Consider the following 27,266-nt stretch of genomic DNA (forward strand, 5'->3'; position numbering starts at 1 on the left):
CGTTTGACGGCTTCCGTAGCAAGGACGACTTCTTGCGTGTATACGAGATGAACTATGCGTTTGACTACATCCTGGGCATCCCTTGGCTTGCGCGATATCAGCCAGAGATTGACTGGCTGGCCCAATCAGTCAAGCGTCGACGTGAATTCGACGTGAGCAAGGTCTTCACACACCTCTTGGTGGCGCTAAGAGACTGGCCCCACGTCACAGTCGTGGCCAAAACAGCAGCGACACAGGCAGTGCACAGAGCAAGCGATGGCCCTCTCTGCATGGCTTGTGCTACGCTGTTGGACGAGGAGCCCTCGCGGTTTCGCGAGGTAGATGATAGAGTGGTCGAGCAGAGGCTCCCACAGTACAAGACGGTGGTTGAACAGGGGCTCCCACAGCACAGTGGTCGACAGCGGCTCCAGCAACACGAGACAGTGGTCGAGCAGGGGTTCCCACACAACGAGATGGCGGTAAAGCAGAGGTTCCCGCAGAACGATTTGGCGACCGAGCAGATTGGGCTCCCGTCAAACGATGCCGCGGTTGAGCAGGGCCCCCCTCGTGTTCCCGGCCCAGGCGAGTACGGTCTCCCGCGCCTAGAGGAGGGTGATGCATCGTCGAGTAGCAGTGAGTCAGACTCGAGTGTAAGCTCGAGGAAGTCGAAGAAGGAGTCGAAGAGACGACGCCTGAAACCTCGTCGAGGCTCCACGACCAGCGATAGCCCGCCGATGAAATCGGTCAGCGCGCTCGTGTACGTGGAAGGAGGCCCGAATCGGTCGCGCACTATCGCAATCGCGAGTCCGCCGCGCGAAGCGGCGGCGATCACACGCCTTCCAGGCTTGTCCTGGAAGAACTTTCTTCGGCAACTCAAGGCTGGAGACGTCGAGCAAGTATGCTTGGTCACCGAGGCAGTCTCGGTGGATGAGGCAGCAAATGCGGTCACAACGGACAGTGAACGTTCACGTCCGCTCGGTGCTGAAAGTAAGTCAGCTCGAGAGGAACGATTCCAAACGCTGTCCTGGGAGGCCTTGCGGGAGTCAGCGAATCCCGTATACGACCCCGCCTGCGAGTACGCCGATGTCTTCCCGGATGAGATCCCCGCGGAGCTACCGGCGGATCGTGGGGTTCAGCATGAGATCGACCTCGCGCTAGGTACGAAGTACTGCGTCACCAGACAATGGCCACTTCCTCGTGATCAAGTGAAAGCGGTCGATGACTTCTTCGAGGGACGCCAAAAATCGGGTCACGTGCGTGAGAGTACCTCTCCCCATTCCAGTTCAATGTTCTGTGTGAAGAAAGCTACAGGGAGATGGCGTATTGTTCACGCATTCAACAAGTTGAATGATGCCACCATCCCCGCGCAGACTCCGATCCCTCGGAAGGACATGGTACTGGACCCCATGGCTGGCAGCGTCATCTACAGCGCCATCGACCTGACCGATGGATTCTATCAGATCCTGATAAGAGCATGTGATGTGCCTCTCACCGCCGTAAGTACACCGAGCGGGATGCTCTGGGAGTGGCTCGTGATGCCATAGGGTCTGAAGAACGCGCCTGCCACCTTCAATCGCATGGTCTCCCATGTGCTTCGTCCGCTCCGAGAATTCGCGTCGAGTTACTTCGACGACATCTTCGTACACAGCCGCGCTGAGGGCAACCTCAGTCCCGTCGAAGTACATCTGAAGCACCTGAGGCAAGTCTTCCAGGTGATGCGAGAGAACAAGCTCTACGCAAACCTGAAGAAATGTGTCTTTTGCGCACCGGAGATTTCGGTGTTGGGATGCTACGTGAGCAAGAACGGTGTGCGCGCGGATCCCGAGAAGGTATCGTCTATCTGTGTTTGGCCAACACCGACAAGCCCCACTGAGTTGCGTCAGTGGCTTGGCATGGCCAATTACTTGCACAAGTACACGAAGAATTACGCTGAGTTGATCCAGCCGCTGTCCTCACTGCTGAAGAAGGACGTGATCTGGGAGTGGAAACCGGACCACCAAGCTGCATTCGACTCGGTGAAGAAGAGCTTGGCGTCTGCGCCGATCCTGAAGCTTGCTGATGACTCAAAGCCATTTCACGTCGTCTGCGACGCGAGCGAGCTTGCCATCGGCTGTGCGCTGACGCAGTTCGATGATGACGAACATGAACGCGTTATCAGCTCTCAGTCGCGTCATGTGAAGCCAGCCAAGAGGAATTACCCAGTCCACGACAAGGAGCTCCTGGCAATGCGGTACGCTCTGATTAAATTCAGAGTGTACTTGCTCGGTGAACAGTTGTTTGCGGTTTACACTGATCACGCATCGCTGCGGACAGCGATGAAGAGCCCTCACTTGTCGCAACGGATGGCCCGTTAGCCGTCCTTCTTTTCCGAGTACAGCTTCGTTGTTCACTACAAGCCGGGCAAGAATAACATTCTCGCCGACGCGCTGTCTCAACTACGATCCCCATGAAGCGCTAGGACATTAGCTGGCTCATGAGGCGACGACGAATGTGCGGTCTGCGTGTCGTCAGGCATCAACTTGACGTTGACCACTCCCACGCTCCCGCTGGGCGACGAGATTGCTACAGCGTACGATGATGACCCTAAATACGGTGCCATCATGAAGCACCTGCGTGCTCCTAGTAGTGACACGCTAAGTGCCCTGTCAAGGACCACGCGTAATCAGATCGATCGATAGCGACTGGCAATCTGCTGAAGTACAGCATCGACAGGTTCGATGGACCTCGAGTCGTCGTCCCAAACGACGCTGGCCTACGTGCGCGCATAATCCACGAGTACCATGACGCCCCGACTGGAGGACATCTCGGTCGCGAGAAGACGTACGCGGCTCTGTCGCGAGACTTCTATCGACCACACATGTACAAGTGGGTACGCAAGTGGGTCCGTACATGTGAAACTTGCCAGCGAGTCAAACCGTCTCCGACGTCCCAGGCTCCATTGCGCCCTCTTCCGGTCACCACGGAAGCTTGGCGCTCCATTTCGATGGACTTCATCTTCGGTCTTCCGCCCGATACAGCCGGGCGGACGGGTGTTCTTGTGTTTGTCGATCGTTTCAGCAAGATGGTCCATCTCGTTCCGGCGGCAGCCTCAATCACCGCGGAAGAGTCCGCAACCCACTTCGTCGACGTGATTTTTCGTCATCACGGTCTGCCGGAGTCTATCATGTCCGACCGCGACCCGCGGTTTACATCCGCATTCTGGTCACGCCTTTTCGAGCTCTTAGGAATCAAATTGCTGATGTCGACTGCGGCACATCCGGAGACAAATGGACAAACAGAACGCGTCAGCCGAGTCCTTGAAGACGTTCTCCGCAGCTATGCGACTTCGTACACGAGCTGGAGCTCGTTCCTACCGCTAGCCGAGTTCGCACTCAACAACGCCGAGCACTCCTCGACGGGTATGACGCCGTTCTTAGTGAACAATCCTCGCCACCCACGTGTTCCGGCACTTCTCGCCGTGGGTCACCCCACGGATGCTGGCGCCTCCACCCTTGGTGGGGGGGAACCTCCTTCGGTCGGCATGGATGCTGATGCTGCGGTCAGCCCTGTGGACAACGAGTCCGTGTCGTGGTCATCACCGGTACGTGAACCGGTGTCTCGGAGAATCTTGACGTCCATGTGAAGAGCTTCGACTTCGGCGTTGGCAGCCTTGTATGCCTCCGCGTTCTCCCGAGCCATGATTTCGGGTGCCACCGAACCTACGGCGGCGGCAGCCTCGGTCTGGGCAGCCCGCAACTGACGCTCCAAGCTGATAACTCGGTCGGGCAATGCCGACAACGCATCAGGAAGAGGCTGTACGGTGGCGAGGACTTCGTCGAAGCCCACAGCGGTCTCGAGGCGACGTTGAGCGTGGATATCGCCGTGTAGAGGAGGCGCAACGTTGAGCTGCACTTGGTGACTAGCCATCGCAGTCAAGTACGGAATTATCGAGGTCATCATGTGATCGACCGATGCCCCGTACTTTCAGCCAGCATGGCACGCAATGAATCCTCGGTGAGTGGTGGAGGACCACCAGCAGGCGCAGGCGGACCAGCAGAAGCCATCTCCGTGGGTTCAGCGAGGACAGGAAGTGCCGCAGGAGCTGCAGCAGGAGGTGAAGAGTCCGGGGCAGGAAGCGCCAGAGGTCCGGCTGATGACGTTGCCGTCGGAGCAAGTGTGGCAAGCTGAGGGGCATTCGAACCCTCGGTGTTGCCCTCCTGAGAAACAAGACGAGTAACGCATGATGATGAGCAAGGCGCCGATGATTTAAGAGAAGGATGAGCTGACGTACCTCCAGTTGTTTACTTTCGCGACGTCGGCGACGATTGAGACGCTGAAACGCGTGGGACACGGCTCGATTTAAACGCTTGGACATACGGTGACTAGATAGTGAATTGGACAATGAAGAAATGTCACAACGGGCACCAGTACCGTGGCTTCCATTGCGACAGGGGCAGTTATGTCAGGGGCCTCAGGGAGACTGGCCTTGATGCTGTCAAAGGCATCCTGGTGCTCCTGCTACCAGTGCCAGTCGACGTCCTTCCAAAAGAGGTCCGACAAGGGCTTAGCGAAGCCCGCGTACCCTGCACTATACTTGTGAAGGTAGTTGGCCAAGCCCAACCACTTTCGAATATCCTTCTGGGATCGGGGCGTTGGCCATACTGATATGGCCTTGACCTTGTCTGGGTCAGCCCGAACGCCCACGTTGCTTACGAAGCAACCAAGAGCTTTAATCTCTGGTGACGCGAAAACGCACTTGTCGATGTTGGCGTAGAGCTTGTTTGCTCGCATTACGTCTAACACTCGACGGAGGTGTCCTAGACGCACCTCCATGGCCGTCTTGCCTCCCTCGGCACGGCTATAGACGAAGATGTCGTCGAAGTACGCCTGTACGAAGGCGCGCAGTGGCCTGAACAATTGCGTCACCAGGCGGTTGAACGTCGCTGAGGGATTAGACAAGCCCTGCGGCATGACGAGCCACTCCCAAGCATGCCGCTTGGAGTGCTCACCGCGGTGAGCGGGATGTCGCTCTCTCGCATCAGGATCTGGTAGCATCCGTCTACCAGATCCAGCTCACTGTACGGTACGATTCCGGGCATGTTGTTTAACAACACATCCTTTCATGGGATTGGTTTTTTGGCCGGCACCGCCGCGTTGTTCAGCTTGTTATAAGCATAAACTAGACGCCACTTTCCGTTCGGCTTCCGAACGCAGCAAACTGGCGTTGAGTGCGGGGACTTGGATTCCCGCATTATGCCTTCGCTTTCGCAAGGAAGAAGGCATCGATGACCTCGCACTGCTCGCGTGGAGAAGGGTGACGCAGTACTTTGTGCCAGCCACGAGATCGATCTCATGCCGTACGCTTCGATCTTGTGGGAGCTGGGTCGGTGTGTGTTTGTTCACCACGTCCGCATACTCCGTCACCAAAGGATACACCGGATCCTTGGTGTTCTTAAGGATCTCAGAGCCCAAGCGCATCTGACGCTGCTTGTTTAGGTCTTCCAGGACGTTCTCGTCCAAGACACAGGAGGAGTTCAGCTCCTCCCGAGTGGTCTCAGGTCTCATGAGTACCATCTCAGCAATATCTCCAGCCTTGAGGTTGGCCAGGAAAGACGCGGCCATCATTTCCTCGAGGTTCAGTATCTCTGCAACCTCTGGCAACGGTTCCAAGTGGACACCAGATGCCTTGACGGGTAAACCGGTCTCGCCATTGAAAGTGTGGTAGCACTCTTCCCCCCGACCGTGCCGGAGGATCCCGGACACTGGACTCCGAGTCGCTTGAAGCGACGTCGATCTGAACGAAATTCAGATCAGACTCTCGGTGGCGTCGTCGTCGACGGCGACTGTGACGTGGAACTTTGCTACCCACGTCCGGTGATGTCGGAGCGCCGACATCCAAGGCACCCAAGGCCTCGTGTGGTATTGTGTTACCCACACAGGAGGCGTGTCCGACGTCTTCCTCTTCAGTTAAGGTCTGGGCGACCGCATGTGACACTATATTACCCACACACGAAGCGTATCCGACCGCTTCCTCTTCAGTTAAAGTCTGAGCGACCGTGTGTGGAACTCTGTTTCCCACCTTGAACACATATTACCGGCGTTTGGGACAGCTGCAGCTGTCTGCGAAACAATGTTACCCGCTTGTAAACCTAAGTTACCCACTTGGCCAGCGCCTCCTCTGGGCGCCGCCACTATCGAAGTGTTCTCGGAGTCGTCATATACGTCAACGATTCCCAAGCATCTGCTGGATGCTTCGGTACCCAGGTAACAGCCGCGGGCGCCCAGGGTCCTGACAGAGGTGGGAACATGACTCACCAATGCTCTGTCGGACTTCGCAGGGCGGCTGGCACCGATTGCCTTGCCTCGCCAATCGATCCAGGGCTCGTGCTTCTCGAGCCAGGGCATGCCCAGGATCATATCGTAGGGATCCATGTCGAGAACAGTAAAGTGTTCGAGGCTGTCAAAGTCTTTAAACTTGACGGCCAGATCCACTTGGACGTTGGGGACAGTGACGACCTTCTCGTCGGCCAGTCGCACTGACACCGTCCCGTTGTCCTTGCTTCCTCTCAAACCATCGGACAGCTTGTTGCTATTACGAGCAACCATCTGCCGGCGTGCGAAATTCTTCGACGCCCCAGAATTGATTAAGATTTTAAAGGGGGGATCGTATCTCCGTACACATTCGTGTTCTACGAGCAACCCGCCCCTGCTCTTCGCCGATTCGAGAGTGCAAAGACTCTCAGGGGCTAAGTCCCCGTGGTACGCGCCACCCGCGCACCCATCACGAAGATTTAGTTCTTCCCTAGTAGGGCGCCCCGCCCCTACTGATTCCCTGCGTTCCCCTGTCCCCGGGAGCCTGGCTTCTGCCAGCGACCCTTGAGGACGGGCTTGGGGAAAGACCGTCTGTGGAGTCTTTCCGCGGGACAGTCGCGATTAAAGTGGCTCATCTACCCGCAGCCGAAGCAGCGGATGTTGCGCTGCTCGGCGGAACCGAGCTCCATGGGAACTTGTCCGTTGGAGCTCGCTCGACCGGGAGTCGACAAGGATTTTCCAGGCCATGCTGAGGCCCGCGTACGCGCCTGGCGATGGCTGTATTCTGTCTGAAGAGCCACTTGAATCACCCCTTCGAGGGTGCTTGACTGCACCCGGAACAGCTGAGTGCGCGCTGGGCCCACTCGAAGGCCGTCCATGAACACAGTCATCTTGATGTGTTCGTTCAGTGGGTTTCCCACTAGGGACGCCGTGAGCTCCCGTGTAACGGGGCCGTCACTAGCTTACACTATAGTGTGGAGGAAACTCGCAATAGTAAAACCAAGTCTTAGGTTTGTGTCAAATTCAACTCGGATTTATTTAGGACCAGGGTGGCTACCCCTGGCCTCGTGTGAGCCACTCAAACACATGTCTATACCTGATGGGTCAATAAGTGAGTCTGGCTCCTCACTATCAACCAATCAGATGACACCTTGGCACACGCTACCCGTGTGCCACTTTACATACTTATGTAATAACTAAAGAAATATCTACCTACTTATGTAGTTGGAGCTGGGCCCATTACATCACCCTCCTCTGTAAGTTGCGCTTACGCAACGTAAGCGAAAGGAACACATTTGAAGAAAACTCGAAAACCCAACGGAGCGAAGATGACCGAGGACAACACGACGCAGGCAACGGGAGTTACCACCAGCGCGACGCTGGTGACAGCAGTAAACGTCGACACACTAACGGCGGCGGTAACCCAGACAGTCGAGACACCGGCTGAGCCGACAGTCACGAGGATCAGCACCGGAAGCACGCGGTCGCGCGTGATGGACGACGCTCTGATTCCCTGGGACCTGTTCGGCTTGTCAGGAGCGGAGAATCCGGATACGCTCGACATTATGAAGAACCACTTTCGTCGCTTCCGCGCGACGCGAAAGAAATACATCGAAGGCGCTGATCGCGAGGGACTTCGTCGCTCCTGGTGTACCTTCATCCGGCGATGGAACGGGATGCCGCGTGCTGTATAAAGCTTTGTCGACTGATTGACGTATCGCAGGGAGATCCTCGGGGAATTATTCGATTGGAGAGCTTCGCGTGAAGGTCTGCAACAACGCGTGGGATATGGATCGACTCTGCTTCGTGCACGTGAGAGAGGGGTGTGAGTCCTGTGGTACTTCAACCCGTCCGACTCAACGCGTATGGAGGAAACATCTCGCTGAGCGGCCACTCAGCGGAGAATAGTCGGGATGGATCGGGAAGTACGAGCACACCCTGTCCAGTATGGATCAGGCGGCTAATCGCGGCAGCTCACGCCGACGTTGCACGCGTCGGAGCGCGGCGTCGTTGTCGCCTCCTCGTGCGGGTCGTTCTCGTGGCCGTTATCGATCTCGTTCACGGTCTCCACGGGGTGACCCGCGGAATTCTTCTTCTCAAGCAGCATGGTCTCATACTCGTGGACCACGTCCGGAACGTCGCGGAGAAGATTGGCGCGGGGCTCCCACGTATCATGCTCTGGGGGATAACCGAGCCAACGTACCAGATAGCGGCGCGCGGTCGGAACCACGCGAGGAACACGACTACGGACGTTACGTTGAGCAGTCGAGCTGTGGGGATCTTCGTGGTCAACGATACGCTCCACAATCGAGCGCGCATCACCCACCGAGTCAATTATCGGTGGTGGACCTTCACGATGATACGGCGTACGCCCTGTACGCTCAGGGCGAGGTGGAGGCAGCTTCGAACCGTGCGTTGGACGCTCAGGCTGGGGCTGAGCGGGCGGAAGATCGTGCCTGGTGGGCTGAGCAGATCGCGTCGGAGCTTCGGCAGTCGAATCGGGAGCTGTTATCTCGCCTACGGGGATTGGAGACGCGTGTGCTTGGCTCTGCCCAGAAGGGGGATCGTCCGCGAGAGCGGGTTTCTGGCGCGTCAGGCTCGTCGCCCGACGCATGCTCCGTCTGCTGGCTCGAATCAAGAATCGTCGCAGGGAAGTACCGCTTGAGTCGCCCGACGTAAAAAGTCGGGTGGAGTCTAAGTGACGACGGGATGTCCAAAGGGGTAGGCGTCGCCCACAGCCTTGGTTACTCGAAAAGGACCGATTAAGCGTGGATTAAGTTGGTTGGCGCCGAGGTTGGTTACGGCGGAAGCGCGGATTTCCTCGGTCGATAGGAGAACGCGATCTCCTATCTTGAATACATTCACGTTCTTTCAACAGTGCTTATCAGCTTGTTCTTTTTGCTTCTCCACTGCGTTCTGCAGTGCGTCGCGGACGAGCCTTGCGATGGATTGCCTTTGCATGACGAATTGAGCAACTGCCGAGCGATCGGCAGGAAGCACCGAGGGTTTCGGAGTATAGTTGGCCGTGGTAACGTCTTGCCCACGAATCTTGCTGCCTGGATCGATCAAGTTCTGCGACGTCCATCTCGTTATCGGAAATGCAGTATGCCGAGGAGGCTCGATGGACTGCTTGGACGGAGAGCGAGTCAGGGCGTTCGCACTGGCTACACCCGAAGTTAACCCTGAAGACGAGTGCACCGGCAGGCCTGTTGACACCGGTGAGGTTACCGGTGCGTGCTGCGAGTCGAACGCCAAGAACGATGCCATGCTCGCGAGTGTTCAGGCTATCATGGAGAAAGATTCAGAAGACTTGAATCGTCTTCACTGCGAGGTTCAGGATCGGGACGCGTTTATCGCTACCTTGAACAAGAAGGTGGCCCGTGAACGCGAAGTATTAAAGTCTTCGATCGGCGCGAACACCGAAAAAACTCGGCAACTTCATCTCCTATTGGTCAAGCTCGCCAAGGGCAAGTATGTCGACAACGACACGCTCAAGGTCCTAGAGAACCAGCAAGACCGCAACACCCGCCTCCTTCAAGTAAAACGTACTCTCCGTGCACACGTGAGTCTGGCTGGGATGGATCCCGAGGTACTGCGTCTGGCTGTTGATGGTACGTTCCTAATGTTGCTCTTTTCACCGTGTGTTCAGCAACTAACGTTCGTTCACAATCCTTCGTGATAGGTCTGAGCGCGGGTGAGCTGGACCTGGACGCGCTGGACTTGGCCCAAGAGACGTTGGTCGCTTTGCAGCGCATACAGTCTGCTGTCGCGTCTTCGAATGACCCACCGGCTCTTCCTGCAACGTTGGCGAAAGCTGCTCATCAAGTGGCTCATGGGAATCCCTACAAGCGTCTTCGACCCGGTAGCAAGGAGTCAGACGACGAGTTGGACGACTCCGACGAAGACAAGGCCCCCATCCCGACCGACAAGGCCAGTACTTCAATGGCAGCTGCTGGTCTCGGTGATGCGTCACCTGCCGACACTACAACTCCCAAGTCGGCACGTCGGTCGCTGCTCAGCCCGACGGCATGGAAGCGAGCGGCCCAGAAGAAGCGCCAGAAGCCTCGCCTTCGCTCTCCCGCCAAGTCGCCCCGACGTCATATGAAGGCTCGGTCTAAGTCTGTACCGTCTTCTCCTAGCTCATTGTCGACACCTACCACACCAGCGTCTTCCTCGACCCCCGCCGTGGTTGACCTCAGCGGTGACCAGAGCGACGTGGACATTGTGGCTGTTGGCTCATGTGGTGTCCCGTCGGCTCAAGAAACTGCCACCGAGTCTTCGGGTAAAGACGTGGACCCTGGGGATCACGACGATGTTCCCGGCCTTCCTGACGCGCCTTCGCCCCCGCCTCAGGGTCCTCCCGATGTGGCCAAGCCGCAAGCTTCGACGATCTCTCCTTCATCAGCAGACATACGTGCCGCTGAAGAGGCATTGCGTGAGGCCGAGCAATTTCGACTGATGTTTGGCTCAAGTGATGAAGGTGAAGAATCGCACAACACTGTTCCATAAGGCAAGGCTGCTTCGTCGGCTGCTGCGACGTCCAAGACAGTTGAAGTCTCGGGGGTGGTTTCTACAGCAAGGCCTGCCCCTGTTGAAGCGGCTCCACAAGCCTCCGTGTCTTCAAAGCCGGCTCCGACTGTTCCGACAGCTGCCGGGCCAAGCGTTTCTTCGCCCGACGTTTCGATGGAGATTGATGACGATGGAAATGTTGATGACGATCGTGGAGATAACGTGGATGACGATGAACTTTCGGTGGATGATTCCCCTGCTGGTACACGTGGTGGCGATGTTCCGCCACCTACCGAACATTCAAGTACAGTTGATGACGAAGATGTCGAAGATTCTGACGGCAACTGGAGCGGTCTTGGCCCTGTTTGGCCTCCGACTCCTCCTCGGCCAAATCCTTCGCCGATGGTCACTTCTCCGATAATAGTCGGTGGTCCGCCTCCTCCGTCATCGTCAAGCCACCAAGATCCACCATCTTCGCCTCCTGTTCCGGCGTCTCCTCGTCCGTTCGCTCGGACTCTCGATGCTGGACCTGGGCGCAAGATCACGGCCACCTACATCTCGGTGCCGCGTCGTGGTGGTGCACCGTCGGTTGAGCCATTACCTCATCGTGTGTTGCCTGGGCTGGGGTCCTACGGTGCCGGCTTCGTCCACCTTGCCACCGTGGGTTCTTCCGTACTTGGACATGGTGTTTGCCGACGCAGGTGCCAAGAAGTGTTTCGAACGACTCTTGAGCATGACCCTTCCCGAACCAGCTGGTGAGGTAAACGTCCGTACGACGTTGGAGGGTCTCCAAGCGTACTTCGACTACTCGAATCCTGATCACCCGTTCCAGCGACTTCGGCAGCTCTATCCTCTCAAGGCGTGTCTCTTTGACACCGTCGCCTTCGATCCAAGCGTCCCCATCTCCAAGCGTGCTCCAATTAAGACTCGTCTCAAGATAATCTTGGCGAACCTTCGAGGTGACGGCAGCAAGCAGGGTGACCTCGGGTTCGCGTCATGGGAGCGTCTCCACTGGCTTCCGTTGGCTGGCATTGAGCGAGGTCTCGTCGAAGAAGCCAAGAAGGTAGGTCACGGCAAGGAGCTCTTGAAGGAACTGAGAGCTCTGTTGAAGAAGCTCTTCAGTGAGCGCGACCGTCGTGACGATCGTCTCCGTAACAAGTACCGAGAACAGTACATGGCGCGGAGTCGGGCCTCGGTTTCTTCCGGTACTTTTGACACGCCGTTTATTCGTCCTGAGTTGCTTTTGGAGCCGTCCAAGCCATGGTACCCGATCGAGAACTTGCCGCTCGCTCCTCGGACATCCGACTGGCTTTCCGAAGTTCCGGCTCTCGATGCGCGTCCGTCTCTGGCGTACTGGATGGATGAACGCGCCGCATCAGCACCCGTACAACACCACATACTTCTCGTGCCAGTGTGATCCGGAGCTTTTCAATCCTCGTGGTACGCGTTTCGTGGATGTGTATGGAAGCGTGGTTGTTGATCCGTCTCTGGATGCCAATGCGTTTATTCCGACCTGGCGTTCGTTGTTTAACTCGCCACCGGTTACTCCACGTCCCGCTCTGGCTGCTGCTCCTGTTGAAGCTGGTGCCGAGGATTCGCAGGGTCCGGCTGCAGCTCCAGCTGCCGAGACTCAGGTTCCTGATGAAGAGGAGAAGGAGAGTGGTGACTGGACTTCGTTGGCACTCTTGGCCACCGCGGCCAGGCAATTGGAATTGCTTTGAATCCTCGCTGCATGTTCCACGACGCTCTCCAGCATCGCAGCTAACTGTTGAGGGGTCCCGCGAAATTTCGTTTTCAGTGGTCGCACTTTGGTCGGCATTCATGTTTTCGTATTCTTAATCCACTTCCACAGCGTAATCATGTTCATGTTGTTCTTCAAATGCATATACAATTTGTTGTTGCAGTAACGTTTTACGTCTGTTACCACAGGCTGCATCGCCCTGTGGACAGTTCACACGTGATCCAGTCACTATAGTCTTAGTTCGCCACTTGCGCCATCTGCAGTCGATTCTCGCTCTTCTTGGCTCGCAAATAGTCGTACGGCAGACCTCCACATGACAAGTTGGATGCTGGTTCCCAAGTTGGGTCTTCGTAGCCCACCCACTTGACTTTGAACTCGCGACAGCACGCTCCGTGCTCGTCGACAGTGGTGTTCTGTCGTCGAGGATGGCCTCGACTTCATATTCACCGGCAACTTGATCTGGTTCCCAGCTGTCTTCGGGCAACAGCTCTTCGTCGAGATCGAGTCTTGCCTCATTAGTCGCGTCTAGTACCAACCCTGTGTTCGGTCGACTGTTGAATTCGTTGACCGCCTTGAGTCTCGACACATGCACTACTGGGTAGAAGCGATACCCACTTCGGTTCGGCAGTTCCAGCTCGTACGCAAGCTCTTCCATCTTGCGCTTAGTCCGAAAAGGTCCATGCCACCGATGAGCTAATTTCTTCGTCAAGCCCGGTTTGACGCGTTCCATGTACAACCACTCCCGGCTCCCAATCTCAATAAAATATCTCGGTGGGGCTCTTGCAGGATCATCTGTCTCTTCCGAAGCTTCTGCAGGGTCCACCGAGTGTTCATTTCCACTTGGCCGAGGTACAGCGGCTTTTTCCAGTCGACTCAGAGCATCGTTACGCTTTTTAGCCTATCGCTCCTTTCCTACAGCCTGATAATTTTCGACCATAGAGAGGGCGATCTCGTGTTGTCGATTGATTCCTCGTCGCCATGCCAGTGCGTCGGACTGCTTGCCGAGTTCTTGTTTGAGCGATGACGACATCACCCTCAACGTCGACTGCGCATCCCAACCGTGAACGAGGTAGAACGGTGTTTCCTTCCTCGTAGTGCCCTGGGAGGTATTAATAGCGAATACCAGCTTCTCGGCGATTTCGTCCTAATCTTGCTGTAGTGGATCTTCCGCGTACACCCGCACGGAGCCCATCACCGACGGAGCCACTTGTTCCTGCTGTCCATTAGCCTGTGGTCGATAGCTCAACGTCGCTCGTGATCCTGACTGCATCATCTCTACAAATGCTTGGAACACCTCGCTCATGAAGCGTGGGTCGCGGTCGTGCCTGATCAATGATGGGGCACCGAACCGTCGGTACACACATTCTTCGAATACTTGAGCAACACTCAGCGCCGTTGTATCCGACATAGCCCTGGCAATAACGAATCATGTGATCGAGCACTGAAATAGGAGCAACGCCGTGTTGCCCCTGCAAAATTTCGGTAGTGGGATCACAAAATCCATCGAGACGATCTGGAAAGGTCGTTCGGCTAGTACGTTGCCAGGCGAGTATCCACGAAGCTGCGGACGGCTTTTACACGAGCTGCAATCTGGACATAACCGCAGCTTAGTCTCTTCTTGTCAACCGTGGTCGTACCGACGATTCAACCTATGATAGTGAAGCACGCCGTTTTATGATAACACGAACCGGTCAGTACTTCCAAGCATCTCGAGCTTCTTTATAACTCAGCTCTTCTGCTTAACCCTGAAGCACCTTCTTGATGTTAGACCACTACTGCTCCTCCTTTTGTGCCACCATTATCCGTCTGCGCCGCCCACGCCGTATTGCTACCGGGTCAACATCTTCCGCATCGGGAGATGGCGCTGGTACAGTCTTCTGAGGATGGTCTGGCAAATCTTTGCTGATTGAATCATCGTTGGGCATCTCTCGTCGTTCTTCATGCTATTCTTGAGCTTTTGAGACCCTCCGAGTGTTCATCTGCAAACCTGACGCGTTTCTTGGCTTTCGTCTGTCGCCTAGTCATCACTGCCGTATTAGCATAATCGCACTCTGGTGAGCTGTAATCAACCACGAAATTTTCGAACGTTTTCCACTTTGAAGACTCGCTGCCTGACAGTACATGTACTGTACTTGACGCTCTGCTCCACGTGACGTGTCTTCATCCGGCTCGTAGACCATTTCCTGGATGCGATTCAGCGACGCCAATTCCGACTTGCGAGTTTCAGCCAAGATGACACGACTGACCTTCGATTCCAGCGCTTCAGTGGCTAATGAATCCGCGGCAGCGTTGTATTCTCGTACAACGTGAAGATATTTCACCGATCGAAGCTTGGTCGCGAGCTCTTTGTGGATATTCAGCAGTGCTAGCAGTGTCCTCTTCCTGCATCCGATCACCCCTAGTGATTGCTGAATCGCGAGCCTTGCGTCACCAACGATGACTAAATCCTCGGCACCGTGCGCAATAGCAGCCTTGACACCGTTAATCTTTCCTGTGTAGTCTGCCTCATTCACCGTGGTGGCCGAGAGGTAAGCGCTCGCAGCAATCACTATCTTTTACTCAGGAAGGCTCCACAACACCCAGGAACAGCTCCCGTAGCCACCGTACTCCTCTGGCTTCGCTGATCCGTCAAAAGACATGACGAATACACTGTAACTACGGGGGAAGCCTGGCGTACAGCAACGCGGGGACCATTCGAACAGTCGGAGATCCCTTGTTTGGAGGTGTCACCGGCGCGAGTGAATCTTCCGAGTCGACGAAGCTCGTGATGCTTGACTGCAGTAGCTGTGCGAAGACATTATCCTTCTCCTTCACGCGCTGTACCTTCAAATACCACTGCGAGAGTAGCACAGCGAACTGGACCGCGCGTCCGAAGAGAGACTTCGACTTATGCACCCACCCTAACGTCGTTAATCGTGTATGGACATGTAGCGATTTTCCTGCCAGCTGGACGTAACAGATCTTCAACAGCAAGAGTAACGCCAAAACTATCTTCTCAGCAGGATGATAGTTCATCTTAGATTCTTTGAGCACACGGCCGAGTAATCGTACGGGGTGCAACTTGCCTTCGTGCAATTGCATAAGCGTCGTGCTCAACGCCCATTTATTCGCAAATAGCATCACATGAACTTCCTTCGACGGATCGAAGTGCCTGAGGATGGGTGAATGTGAAACACTCGCCTTCAATTTCTCGAAGGAACGACGTGCCATAGAATGGCCACCTTCAACGGCAAAGTCTTCATCCTTAAGCTGGTACAGCGCCGCACGGTAGACCGCGAAGTCTTGAGTGAAGCGGCTGTAGTAAGTAACCGCTCCAAGAAACGTTTGCACCCCCTTCTTACTCGTCGGAAACGAAAGCTTGGTAATGGCCGCAAGCTTCTTCGGATCAGCCCTGATTCCTTCTGGCGAAATTTTATCCACCTTGGGCTGGCAGAAGATGCTCTTGGTGAAGCTAATGCTGATCCGACACTGTGCAAATCTTGCCAGCAATCGGTCCAGCGTCGCCAGGCAGCTGTCGAAATCCTCGCCACCGAAGCAAATGTCATCCACAAACGACCGTCGACCAAATACAGGTACCAGCGATGATTCGTCTGGTTCCCCGTTCGTAAACATGTCAGCGACGGGGCTGTTGACGAGTTGTAGTACAGGGTCGGTCTCTACCGGTGCTTCGCGGTCTGCTGCGAGCTTCGTTTGAAACTAACCCTCGGCGCTTGGCCCACGACGTTACTTCGCCTGTTCTTCAGCTAAACGCATCTTCTCCGAGTATTCAAACCAACCTCCTTTAGGTTGAACGAACCCCCAGAGTGCGCTGTCAATCATACGTTGGTAGATCATCGGCGTGTTCGTTAACTCGAAGGGCATGCATAGCCACTCGAAGTGTCCGAGTGCGCAGACAAACGCCGACACTTTACGTGCTCGCAAGGTCATCATGACCGCTCAGAAGCCGCGTGCAGCATCCAGCGAGCAGAACCATAGGTAACACTCGAGATCGGTCAACAGATCGTCGACTAGCGGCATTGCATACTCCATGATTGCGGTGATGGCATTCACCATTTTGTAATCGATGCAGAGCCGGATGTCCAGCTCGTTCTTTTTCATCACAATCACGATCGGCGATGCCCATGGACTGTCTGAAAAGACGATCAGTCCTGCTCGCAGCAAAGCGCGTAGCAGCTTGTACAGTTTGCCGAGAAATCGTAACGGCACGCGACGGGCACGCTGTTTAATTGGGGCGTGGCCCAGCGTGTCGATATCGCATACCGCGCCGTAGGCCGGGGGCGGCAGTGCGTTACCACTAGCAATCAGGATGTGCTCGCGATTCTTCAGCGTTGCGACCAGACGCTCCCTGCGATCGGTCGACAGCTGAGAATCTGCAACATTGGGCGCATTGTAGGCTATTGTTGTGTTGACTTCTTCGGTAAGGTCCGGTAGGAATGTCAACTCCTTCGTGTAGTCTTCCAGGTCAATGTTGTTAGCTGGGTGCTCGCAGAAATCACTTCTTGTATCCTCAGTTGCTTCATTTCATTCGGCCGTTAATACGCGAGCAGCCGACATGTAAGTCTCGTCCAAAGTCGCGACGGACTCCTTCCTTGACTCAACGTCGGCATCCGCATCGTTTTCAACAGTCGGTACTGTGTCCATCTCCTTCCCATCCTGGTTTCCCATCTCTGGGCCACCTGCCGAGTCGTTATTCGCAATGTCGAATGCGCAGGCAACCGACATATTTAGTTGTTGACCTCTGTTGAGCGACAGTTCGGCATTCGCACCAATCTGGCAACGAACATTCGGTGCCGTATTCAACACCTTCAGCGCGATGTCTGCATCCTCTGGACCAACCACCGATGTCTCGTTCGTAAATTTCACTGCGCACAAGGCCGGGACAACTTCGTCAAAACTGATGACTCCATCTAATCCAGTGCTGTTACTTGTCGCTTCCGTGGTCACCCCAGACTTGAAACGAACACTCGTTGGCGTATGTACAACGTTAACCGATCTCAGTAGTTCGTGTGTACGCGCTACCGAGGCTTAGTTTGCATTATTGCTTCCGCTGTGAGCTGTCGTGTAATTGTTCAAAGGCTCTTCGAAAGGCTGACCATCGGCCGAGTCTCCGGCTGTCACCCCAGACGCCAGACATGCTTCCACTCGTTCACGTTCTTCCAGGATCAGTGCCCAGCGCTCTGCACACATCAGACGATCACTGGAATCCAATAGCGAGTCTTCTAGAGGTCGTGCTAGCACCCCACTGGGTTCTGGATAGTACGGTCGCTCAACTGCCGAAGGCTGAGTTGCAAGCCGTTGCTCGTAAATTTCGCACTCACGCTGAAACAGCTCGCGGCCTCTGCAACCTTCGTACGTCAGCACCTGCCAGGCTTGGTACTTCTTGGAATCCAGACGCACATAGCCGTCACTCTCGCGGCAAATCCCCATCTGGAATCCACATCGCGGTCGAGTCGTGCGCTGGTAGGTACACTGTTTGGTCGGATACATTGGTCAATCGAATGCTCTGAGGCCGTCCACGTCGAAACCTCGCCACTGACGGGATTAGCTTGTTCGTTCGACGATCCCACAGTACATTTTCTTCCAGTCCGACTTGACGCTTCGCTAGTCGATATTCTCGCCAGTCGTGCGCTTGAATGTCCAACCGCTCGGGTGGCCCGGCGTTAACATGGGAGCCGTATTCTTCGCTGTCGATCATGTTCTTGGTCTTTATCAGCGGGATTTGGACTTCGTGCGGTAATTGCGCCGCCGTGGAACAGGTCCAACCGGATCCCTGCTGGAATCATAAAGTCGATCCCGAGTACTACGTCGATGCCTGCACTATACCCACATCTCGAATTCGTACACCATCTCTCATCCGAGTGTAATCTTGACGCACGCTCGTCGCGTCGTAGACACCTTGCCTTCGTTGATTCCTTGAATGTCAATGCGGCGTCCGTGATCGGGAACATCTCGGAGCCGTAACTTCTTGGCAAAGGCGTCAGTGATCACAACAACGTTCGCTCCTGTGTCGAGGAGGATCCTCGTTCGCTGGTCGATCACAGCGCCTTGTATTAGAGCTCTCATTCTGATCCGTCGGTCGAATTTCTTGGCCGACCACCACCCCTGTCTCTCGCCAGGGTTCAACTTCATCATCTTGGAGTGACCCTTGGGCTCGTCTCGCGCTGCACTCGAAACCACGCCGAACGAACCCTCGCTGGTGCCCTCATCAGCATCAGCACACTCCACGCTCTCTCCAACACCTCCACCGAGGATTCTACTCCTCTTCTTTTTTTCCCGTCGCGTTCACACTTGTTACGTAATTATCAGGCCATTCACTCTGCCCCATGAAAGCAAAGATACACTCTGCTTCCATTGAAGGCTCAGTTAACTGTGGCAGCCCGATAGGGACCAACCCAGTTGTAGTTGGCGGGCTGCCTAGTTTAAATGGCGTTCTTGAATGACGGCCTTGAGCTCTGGTGGGAGCTCCTCCTTCGTGCCTTTGGTGCGCACGAATTTGGCAAGGTCTTGGAAGCTGCGGAAAAGCTCGCACTGTCCAACATCGTGGAGTTGTTAGCAGAACTTATATCGCTTGTTGCAGTAGTGGGCGGAGTGACTCATGCCACCGCACACCGCGCATGATCCGTACTGTGAGCGTCTGTTGTCGCGGTTGAAGTCGCGCCGACCGCGTTGGTCCTGATTGAACCCACGGTCACCACCTCGGCGATCTTAATTGAAGCCATTCTCGCGATCAGGCGTGTTCCCACGCGTCTGACGGTTGTCTGAACGTGCGTAGGTGCCTTCAGCAGCTGCACGGCGCTCATGTTCGTGAGCCGCGGCGAGGTATCGGTCCTTTTTATCCAATGAGAAATCACCATCCGTATTATCGGGCTGAAAGTCGTTGTACTCGTCTTGCACATCGTTGTGAGCGTTCGGATCTTCGTTTCAATACTCGGTGCCCCCTTGGGCAGCTTCACGACCCTCTAACTCAGCTAGTAGACTTTCCGCCAACTTGTCATCATCGCATGTTGCTAGGAACTGCTGTATGTATTCTTTCGCGTCGCAACCACTCTTCTCGAAGGGTAGACGGGGGTCCGAGCCTAGCCATTCAGCCTGTTTATGTAGTCTCACAGATGCTCGTTACGTTACCGTTTTGCAGAGTAGTAACGTGACAGTGCCGTCTGCGTGAACTTTGAGCAGTAGTAGCGGATGAACGCATCGCTCAGCAGCTTCCATATTTGCGCTTCGTCTTCTTCAGAAGTTGACGGAACCAATGAATGGCTCCGTCCCGGAGACTAAGCTCAAATGGAATGCACCATTTGTCGGCATCTGTGTGGGTTCCAGTCATTTCATAGACAAACCCACGGAGCCACTGCATACAGTTCTTGCTCTTGTTGCGAGAGCCTGAGAACGGCGTGATGCGATCCAACGGTCGGTGCGATGCCATTTCAATCCTCGGTGTCGGGTCCACATCGTTCAGCGTCGCCAGCTCATTCATCTGACGCATCAACTCGACTTGAGGATCTTCCTCGTCGAACGCACCAAAATGTCATCGTCACTGGACGAACCGTCGCTGTCGACTTGACGACGTCCGGCACCACCTTTGGGAGCTCGCGCACCACCCCGGCGACCGAACGAACCCTCGTTACCGGCGTAAACACGCTGCATACGGCTCTCCGAACGTGGCGTAACCATGTGCGAGTCTTGAAAGTACGGTGAAGCTTCGGTAGTGCCAAAGTCGCCACGCTCAGCTCCACGCTTGGTCGGAGGAGTACGGTCGTATCGTTGGGGTGTCTGCGGAAGCGGAATCGTGGACGGATCTACATCTTGAACGATCATTCGACTCACCGACTGCTTTCCAGCGTTGATGCCAACAGCGCCACACGCCTTCCGAAGCTTCTTCTTCCATTTCTGGAGAGCTGCTCCGGCTTCATGTGGACTCCAATCTTGGAGCGACATCGTCGATGGGTATGTCTCATTCTCAAAGCCCAACGACAACAGTAGCGAAACTGAATCCTCGGCAACTTGACTAGTCGACACCGAGTTGACTGGGTATTGAAGTTCCTGCGCAAGCGCAGGCCAGTCGGCCTTTCTCTTGGGGATGGGCTTGAACAGCTGCATCCACTCATCATTCCGCATCAGCGCTTGTACGCGGTCGAAAACGCGCATGGCGGCTGGTGCATCACCGTTGATAGGTGGGCGAGGTGCCTTCAGCAGTGCTGAATGATTTGCACTCTCCACCTTGGATTTAGAACCCTCGGTCCCACCGTCATAATCTTCATAGACCGGTTCTGGTCTCGCGACGTCATCTAGCTCGTCGGCGAGGTTCCTCGAAAGGGACCTGGTCGCCCCGCTCAGCCCCGACGGTAGAGTGACCGTCTCCGGTGTCACTGCGCCTGGCTCTGGAGCCGACGTCTTGTCTTCGTTATCGTCGTAATCATGGGCGTCAGGACCGATGTCCGCCTCGTCCTCGAAGCTCACCAAAAGCTCGGTGGAGGCTGCAAAGCGTGCAGCCGACACGTCCGGACTTGAACTCTCGTTGCGAGCTCCGCCAGACTTGGCAGGCGTAGCTGCTACCGTCGGTTATCCTTTCGCCGTTGTTCTCGTTTTCTTCTTCTTCTCTTGGTAGCTCGTAAACAGGAAGGCTATACAAACAGTTCACAATGGTCACAATCTGTTCTGAGGTCACGGCACCAGTTGTGGTGTTGGAATTCCATCGTGAGTTCTAGCTACAAATGTAGTTAGGACGTTCCCACAACAAAACTTCTGCTAGGATACCAAACGAACGTTCGGGCGGACCTGAAGACCCCAGTTCTGCCCTTGCACCGGGACAAACTGGACCTTGTAAACTACTTATATAGGCCAGCCAGTAAAAATAAGAACACGCTACTAGCACGAGCAAAGCTAGCAGGTGTTTTGAATCCTCGTGGTCCCAACAGCGGAAGGGTACCAGACACAGGTAAGCCTTTTACGAGGGCACCGAGTGTTCAATACTCAGTTGGAAGAATAAAAGGGATGCAGTACAAGCACTCCCAGTCGTGTAAATATGCAACAATAAGCCGTCACGTAAAACCTCTCGATAGTAATCGGCCAAAATACACAGTCTCTTCGCCTTGCCGGATGAACCCTCGCTACAGAGCTTCGAGTTCACCGACAGGCATGACACACTCAATCAAGCTCGACCAAACGCTTACCTTGAAACCGGACGTCGCTCTGTGTGCTTGAGTGGAAATTCTGTTCTGTATTTATGTTTACCCTTTCGGGTCTATTCCTAATAAGAAGTCCTGACCAAGTATACAAATATCAAGTGAACAATGATCCGTTATGGATCTTCTTGCACGTCAAGCGTCGTCTGCACCGTCGCATGAGCATCTTTAACGGCCCGCGCCCTGTCCCAGACGAAAACGTGCCTTCCAAGGGTCGCTGAGTCTTCCGCGAGCTCATCCCAACCGCCAATGAGGGTTCGTACCGTAGATGGCCCGCTGAATGCGAATCCGGCCAGTCCATTATTAATAATAAGGACAGCCTGGATTCAGTGACATATGGGCCGTATCCAATTTCCGTTGAGAGTTCGGTAGTGACGCCGTCGAGTCTCTTGCACCTTGGTGTCACTGTACATCACATGACCGAGGGTTCGTCGCTTCAACATCTTGGGCGGTGTCGCGTCTTTGTCGACGGGCGATTATCCGCTAGCTATGGAGAAATCACTACACCACACAAAGGGGACCTGTGAGCTGCCGTTCACTGAAAGTTTGTATATGCTCGGAAGCCAACTTCCTCTAGCGCAAGGTGCTGTGTGACCCCGTCACACCCTATGTACCCAAATCGACTTCTTTAATTTCATAAATCTGGGTTTAATTTAGACCATTCGCTACGAAATGCTGAGATCCCAGTAAGCCGTGCAATTATTCCTGCAAAAAACTGAGCCCCTAGCGTCATTTTATCAATTGCGATGCAAATGAGAGTAAGATGCTGTTTGCAGGGGTGGCCAAAACGAGAAGTGATGAGGTTGCGGACTCGCGCAGTTCGGGCAGTTGAGAGCGGAGCTCCCATACTCTGCATTTATACTAAAGTTTGTAAAGTAACATATCCTATCCTAAATCATATTCTAAAACACAATATATACCTGTTACACTCCCCCCCCCAGAAGGCGTCCGCTCAGGAATAGCCAGTCATTCGAAAATTGGCTCGCATGAGCCAACACAGTCCTGATGGCATCTGAACGGCTCCAAAGTATTGATGCTTCGATCTGAGGTTGCCACCGGTTAGAACCATGGTCCAGCAAAGCTCCAACCAAGGAGTGCGCGTCCCGCCACTTCAGGGACGCGTGGTGGCTCACCTTGCCTACGGCCTCGTGCCTGGCCTTCTCGCTGCCGCTGGCGTCCTCAATACTGAAGATTCTTGCCAGCTCGACATGCTCGGCGATATCACCGAGAAGGAGCCTCACGACTTCCTGGGCTCCCAATCGCCCATGTCACTGTTGAACGGTGTATCGTTGGCACCCAAGACGGCTGCCGCAGCTCCTCACTGTATCGTTCCACACTAACCGGTTGTCTCCGTGGCTTCGCTTCGCTTGCCTTCGCTTTTGCCATCGTCTGCTGGCGCTCCGCCGTCCCCAAGTAACTCGGACTCGGATGGGTCGGTCGTTGAGACTGTGATCTCGCTGGACCCACCTGTGCGTTCGGCTCCTCTGGCGTCGCCTGCTGTGTCATCTGATGTTGCCACCGCTGCTTCTGCTACTGCTGGGCGCGACAAGACTCCATCATGGCTCGCTTGGGAAGATCCATACTCGGCAGTCAACTTGATTTTAGCGGCTCAAGAAGTTACTGAGCGCCCGCCCTTGGCTGACTCACCAGAGTTTCACCCAAGGTCGCACGCGGAGAACCTCCTCTACAAGGTCAACGCCCCGTTCGACCCAGATCAGGTCTGGAAAGTGCGTCTTCTCATCGATCGCTATGGTGAGCTACCCCACGTTGCGTTCGTGGTTGAGTGGGGAGACGGGGGGGGGGGGTCCAGCTCACATGGGAGTGGCCTGGAAACTTGAAGGGTGTCTACTGGTGTATGGATCAGGTGAACGCGTGGATCAACGCCTGCAAGCGGATATCGTTTTACAAGTACTTTGATCGCCATTTCCGTGGAGCTGGGGCATCGAAGACGAAATTGTGCTTCCTGTTCTCGTTTCAAACTGCTTGCTACGGACTTGGGCCGGACGGTCTGGTTAACAGTGGACACTGGAATTAGAAGAAGTTGTTTCCCAACGGTGTGCTCACGCGTGAGATTGATGCGTTCTTCAACTTCATCTGCGCTAAAGGAGTCCCGCTGGATTATCTTCAACTGTTCAAGAAGGTCCAGAAGCTCTCGATGACGACTGTGGCTAAGCTGGAACGCAAGGCACTCCATTTTCCGGATGACTGCTACATCGTTCATCCGGCGCAACACTTCGTCGAACGCTGCTTCGCGCTTGTGGTTAACTACGACCCTGAGAAGCAGGAATTCCCGGTGATGATCTTCGACGATTACAACGAATCTGGGGATGCGCCTTGTACGCTGGAACATGTCTGCAAACTGGATTGGATCAAGCGTGTCTACGCCGTCTATCGCATTGCTACTGAGGTTCCCCAGTCGCCGAAGAAGATGAAGATGTCGATGAAACAGTGATTGCGCAAGAAACAGAAGCTTTTCCGCAACTAGGACATACTTGAGCTTCAATACATGTAGGCCTTGGGCCCCCTTTTCATGGTTTCTTGGTTTTGCTTTGCTGCTTCAAACGTTGGTTAGCTTCAAATGATGCAAACAAATTAGGTACTTGGCTAAGGTTTCCCACTGGTTCCCACGTGGGTTCCTCTTCACCCACCCACTCCACAAGAAATTGTGTACGTTGCCGATGGCGACGCTTTCGAAGCAGTCGCTTTACAAGCTGGCCAACACTTTCGTCTGTCAGAATCATATTGGTCGGTCGTGAAAGTCATGTCGGCTCGTTGTACAGTTTCAGGGACCAGTGTTGAACACAGTATGGAGCTTGTTACCAGCTGGAATATTCAACTCGTAGACGTGATTGTGCACCTTCCGGGTGACCGTATACGGACCAATCCACTTTGGCCAAACTTGGTTGAGTTTGGTAGTCTCGTATGCTTTGGAACCAAGTGCTGAGGGCTCAGATACACTCGCTCACCAGCTTTAAATGTTTTCTCCGCACGGTTTTCATCGTGTACGTCACGCATCCGTTCCTGTGCCTGTGCAAGTGCTTCTCGGCAACACAGTAAGATGGACGCTGGGCGCTCCAAAAAATCTGATCCACGTCGGCTGGATGGCACGTTAGCGATCTTCTCCGCTGCTAGTTGAAGTGGGTTCAGTGGGATGTAGCCCAGGTCCGCTTTGAATGGTGCAAGTTTGGTACTTGAGTTGACAGTGGAGTTTACATCAAAATCTGCGTTCGCAAGATGGATGTCCCAGTCATCTTGTAAAGGTCCAGCGAAGCATCGTAAGTACGCTTCCAGAGTTCGGTTCATCCGCTCCGTTTGTCCATCCGCTCGAGCTAGATGCGCGACCGTCATATTCAGCTTGGCCCCGATGGACTTGAAGCCATGTTGCCAAAAGGCTGATACGAACTTCCTGTCACGGTCGTAGACAATGTTGGTCGGCATACCATAGAGCTTCCAGATGTGATTTACGAACAGGTGAGCAGCACCTTCTGCCGTCACGGTTTTCGTCGTCGAAACAAAGTCACATCTCTTCGTCAGGCCATCCGCAACAGCCCCTATCGAGTCGACCTTGTTCTTCGTCCGAGGCATGTCAGTGATGAAGTCCATAGAGATGGATCTCCATCGCTCATCCGGAATGCTCAAAGGTTCGAGAAGACCTGTTGGTTTTGTCAGCCGAGGTTTGTTGCGTCTACATTGTTCGCAATCCGCAATGAACTTCTGTATCGACGCTAACATCTTCGACCAATACCACCGTCTAGCCAGGGTCAGATACGTTCACTCCGCACCGGGGTGTCCGCCATAATTGGAGTCGTGGCACTCGCTGATAATCTCGTTCCGAAGCTTCACATCGTTTGGAAGCTGCATGAGAACTGATACTTGGTCTGATGAGCTTCTTCCATATCTTCCACTCAGTGCACGATTTTCCGCTGTTGCTCCGGCGACTGGCACCACTCCTGACGGCACATCGCCAGATTGGTATCTCGTACATCAATTCGATGCTCGATCTCACGCTTTTCTGGTAGACCCTCAGGGAGTTCTGGGCAGAACACAGTGTCTTTGTATTTCTTCAGTAGCTCGTAGGCCGGATTAGCTCGAAAGCTATCCCAATCTGTGTGGTGAAGTGCGTTCTTAGAAATAAGAGACTGGATCTGACAAGGAGTCACTATCCCAGATTGTGACAGCACCCGGTGGTTAGAGAGGAGCTGGATTGCCCGGCAAGGATCCACGCTGCTCGAAGTGAATTGGGCCAAGATAAAGCGGCAATCCTATATTGGTCGACGATGGATGTGGCATGGATAACATTCGGGAAGGCAGGATCCACCAAGTGGAGCCTCGGATCCATCCTCACCCGATTACACCTAGGGGATATGGGATATACCATATGCGGGTGGATCGAGTGCAGATCCTATGGAAGAAAGACGGTAGATTTTATCTGAAGGTGGATCTGGTATCAACGACAAACGAGAAGGCAAGATCCATCACTATATGTCTCCGATCCCACTCGTCCAAGTCCAGATCCAAGGGGTTGAGGATCCCACATCGAGTGACCTGTATCCAGGATATGGAGATGGTGGATGCAATGGATCTCGAACTTTCGTTGAGCGATGGAGATCACAAACAGTCGTAAGACAATGTTGGAAGATTGGAGAGTTCAGATCCATGACCTGGATCCAGAATAGTGTAGGCGACCACAATGATTACGCCATGGATCTGGTGGATCTGATGCTAATACAGCTGGGATGATGGACCAAGGGAAGAAGAGACATGCAGCCGAGCCTGGTAAGGGATTTAGCAGATGAAAGACATAGAAGGTAGAAATCCAGGCAGGTATAGGCTTAAATATCAATACAGACCTCAATTTGCACAGTATCACGCAAGTGCCTTCCTGCACTCCAGAATCGGAACTACATTAGCCGTACGAGCTCGGTGAAGTTTGGGAATTGCGAATCTAGTGTTGGTAGAGATAACTGGATAATACATTGGCCAGATCCAACAGGCTAGTGAGCTTTCCTTTACACGTGCAGATCCGGATTTACTACTTGACCGGGTATACCTAAGAAGCTCTCAACTCTCAAGATCCCGTCACAGGAGGCGGCAAGTACGACGCAAAGGAAAACAAAGGCAAGGAAATACACCCGCAAGGCAACCCTACGGCCACCTCTCAGATCTATGCCCTGGATACACCAAGCTCGAATATTCGCTTGGGATCCAGAAACAACTACGGACGCAGTGTGAAGATCTTACCACTACTGCTCCACCCCATCCCCACTTCTCGCCAACACACTCAACCTTCACCACTCATACTCTTCGGAAGTTACCGAGAGAGCAAGATCCCGCCCTACCGACGGGTACACAAGGTGAAGAAAGTTCAGCAGATCACGGATCATCGGGGGCCCACTCCGTAGTCGGTGTCTAGGCGCTGTTATTAAGTTGGATCCAGCAATCTCGCAGATTTTGCTGATCCCACTACACCACAAGGGTGCGCATGCGCGGATCTTTTGGTGACCCGGGAGCTCACCGTGAGTCCCAAGAAGATGCTCAAGTGAAGATTGAGCGAGGGGAGAGAA

The sequence above is a fragment of the Phytophthora infestans genome, genomic scaffold (genome assembly GCF_000142945.1).
Source record: "Phytophthora infestans T30-4 supercont1.59 genomic scaffold, whole genome shotgun sequence".
Lineage (NCBI taxonomy): Eukaryota > Oomycota > Peronosporomycetes > Peronosporales > Peronosporaceae > Phytophthora > Phytophthora infestans.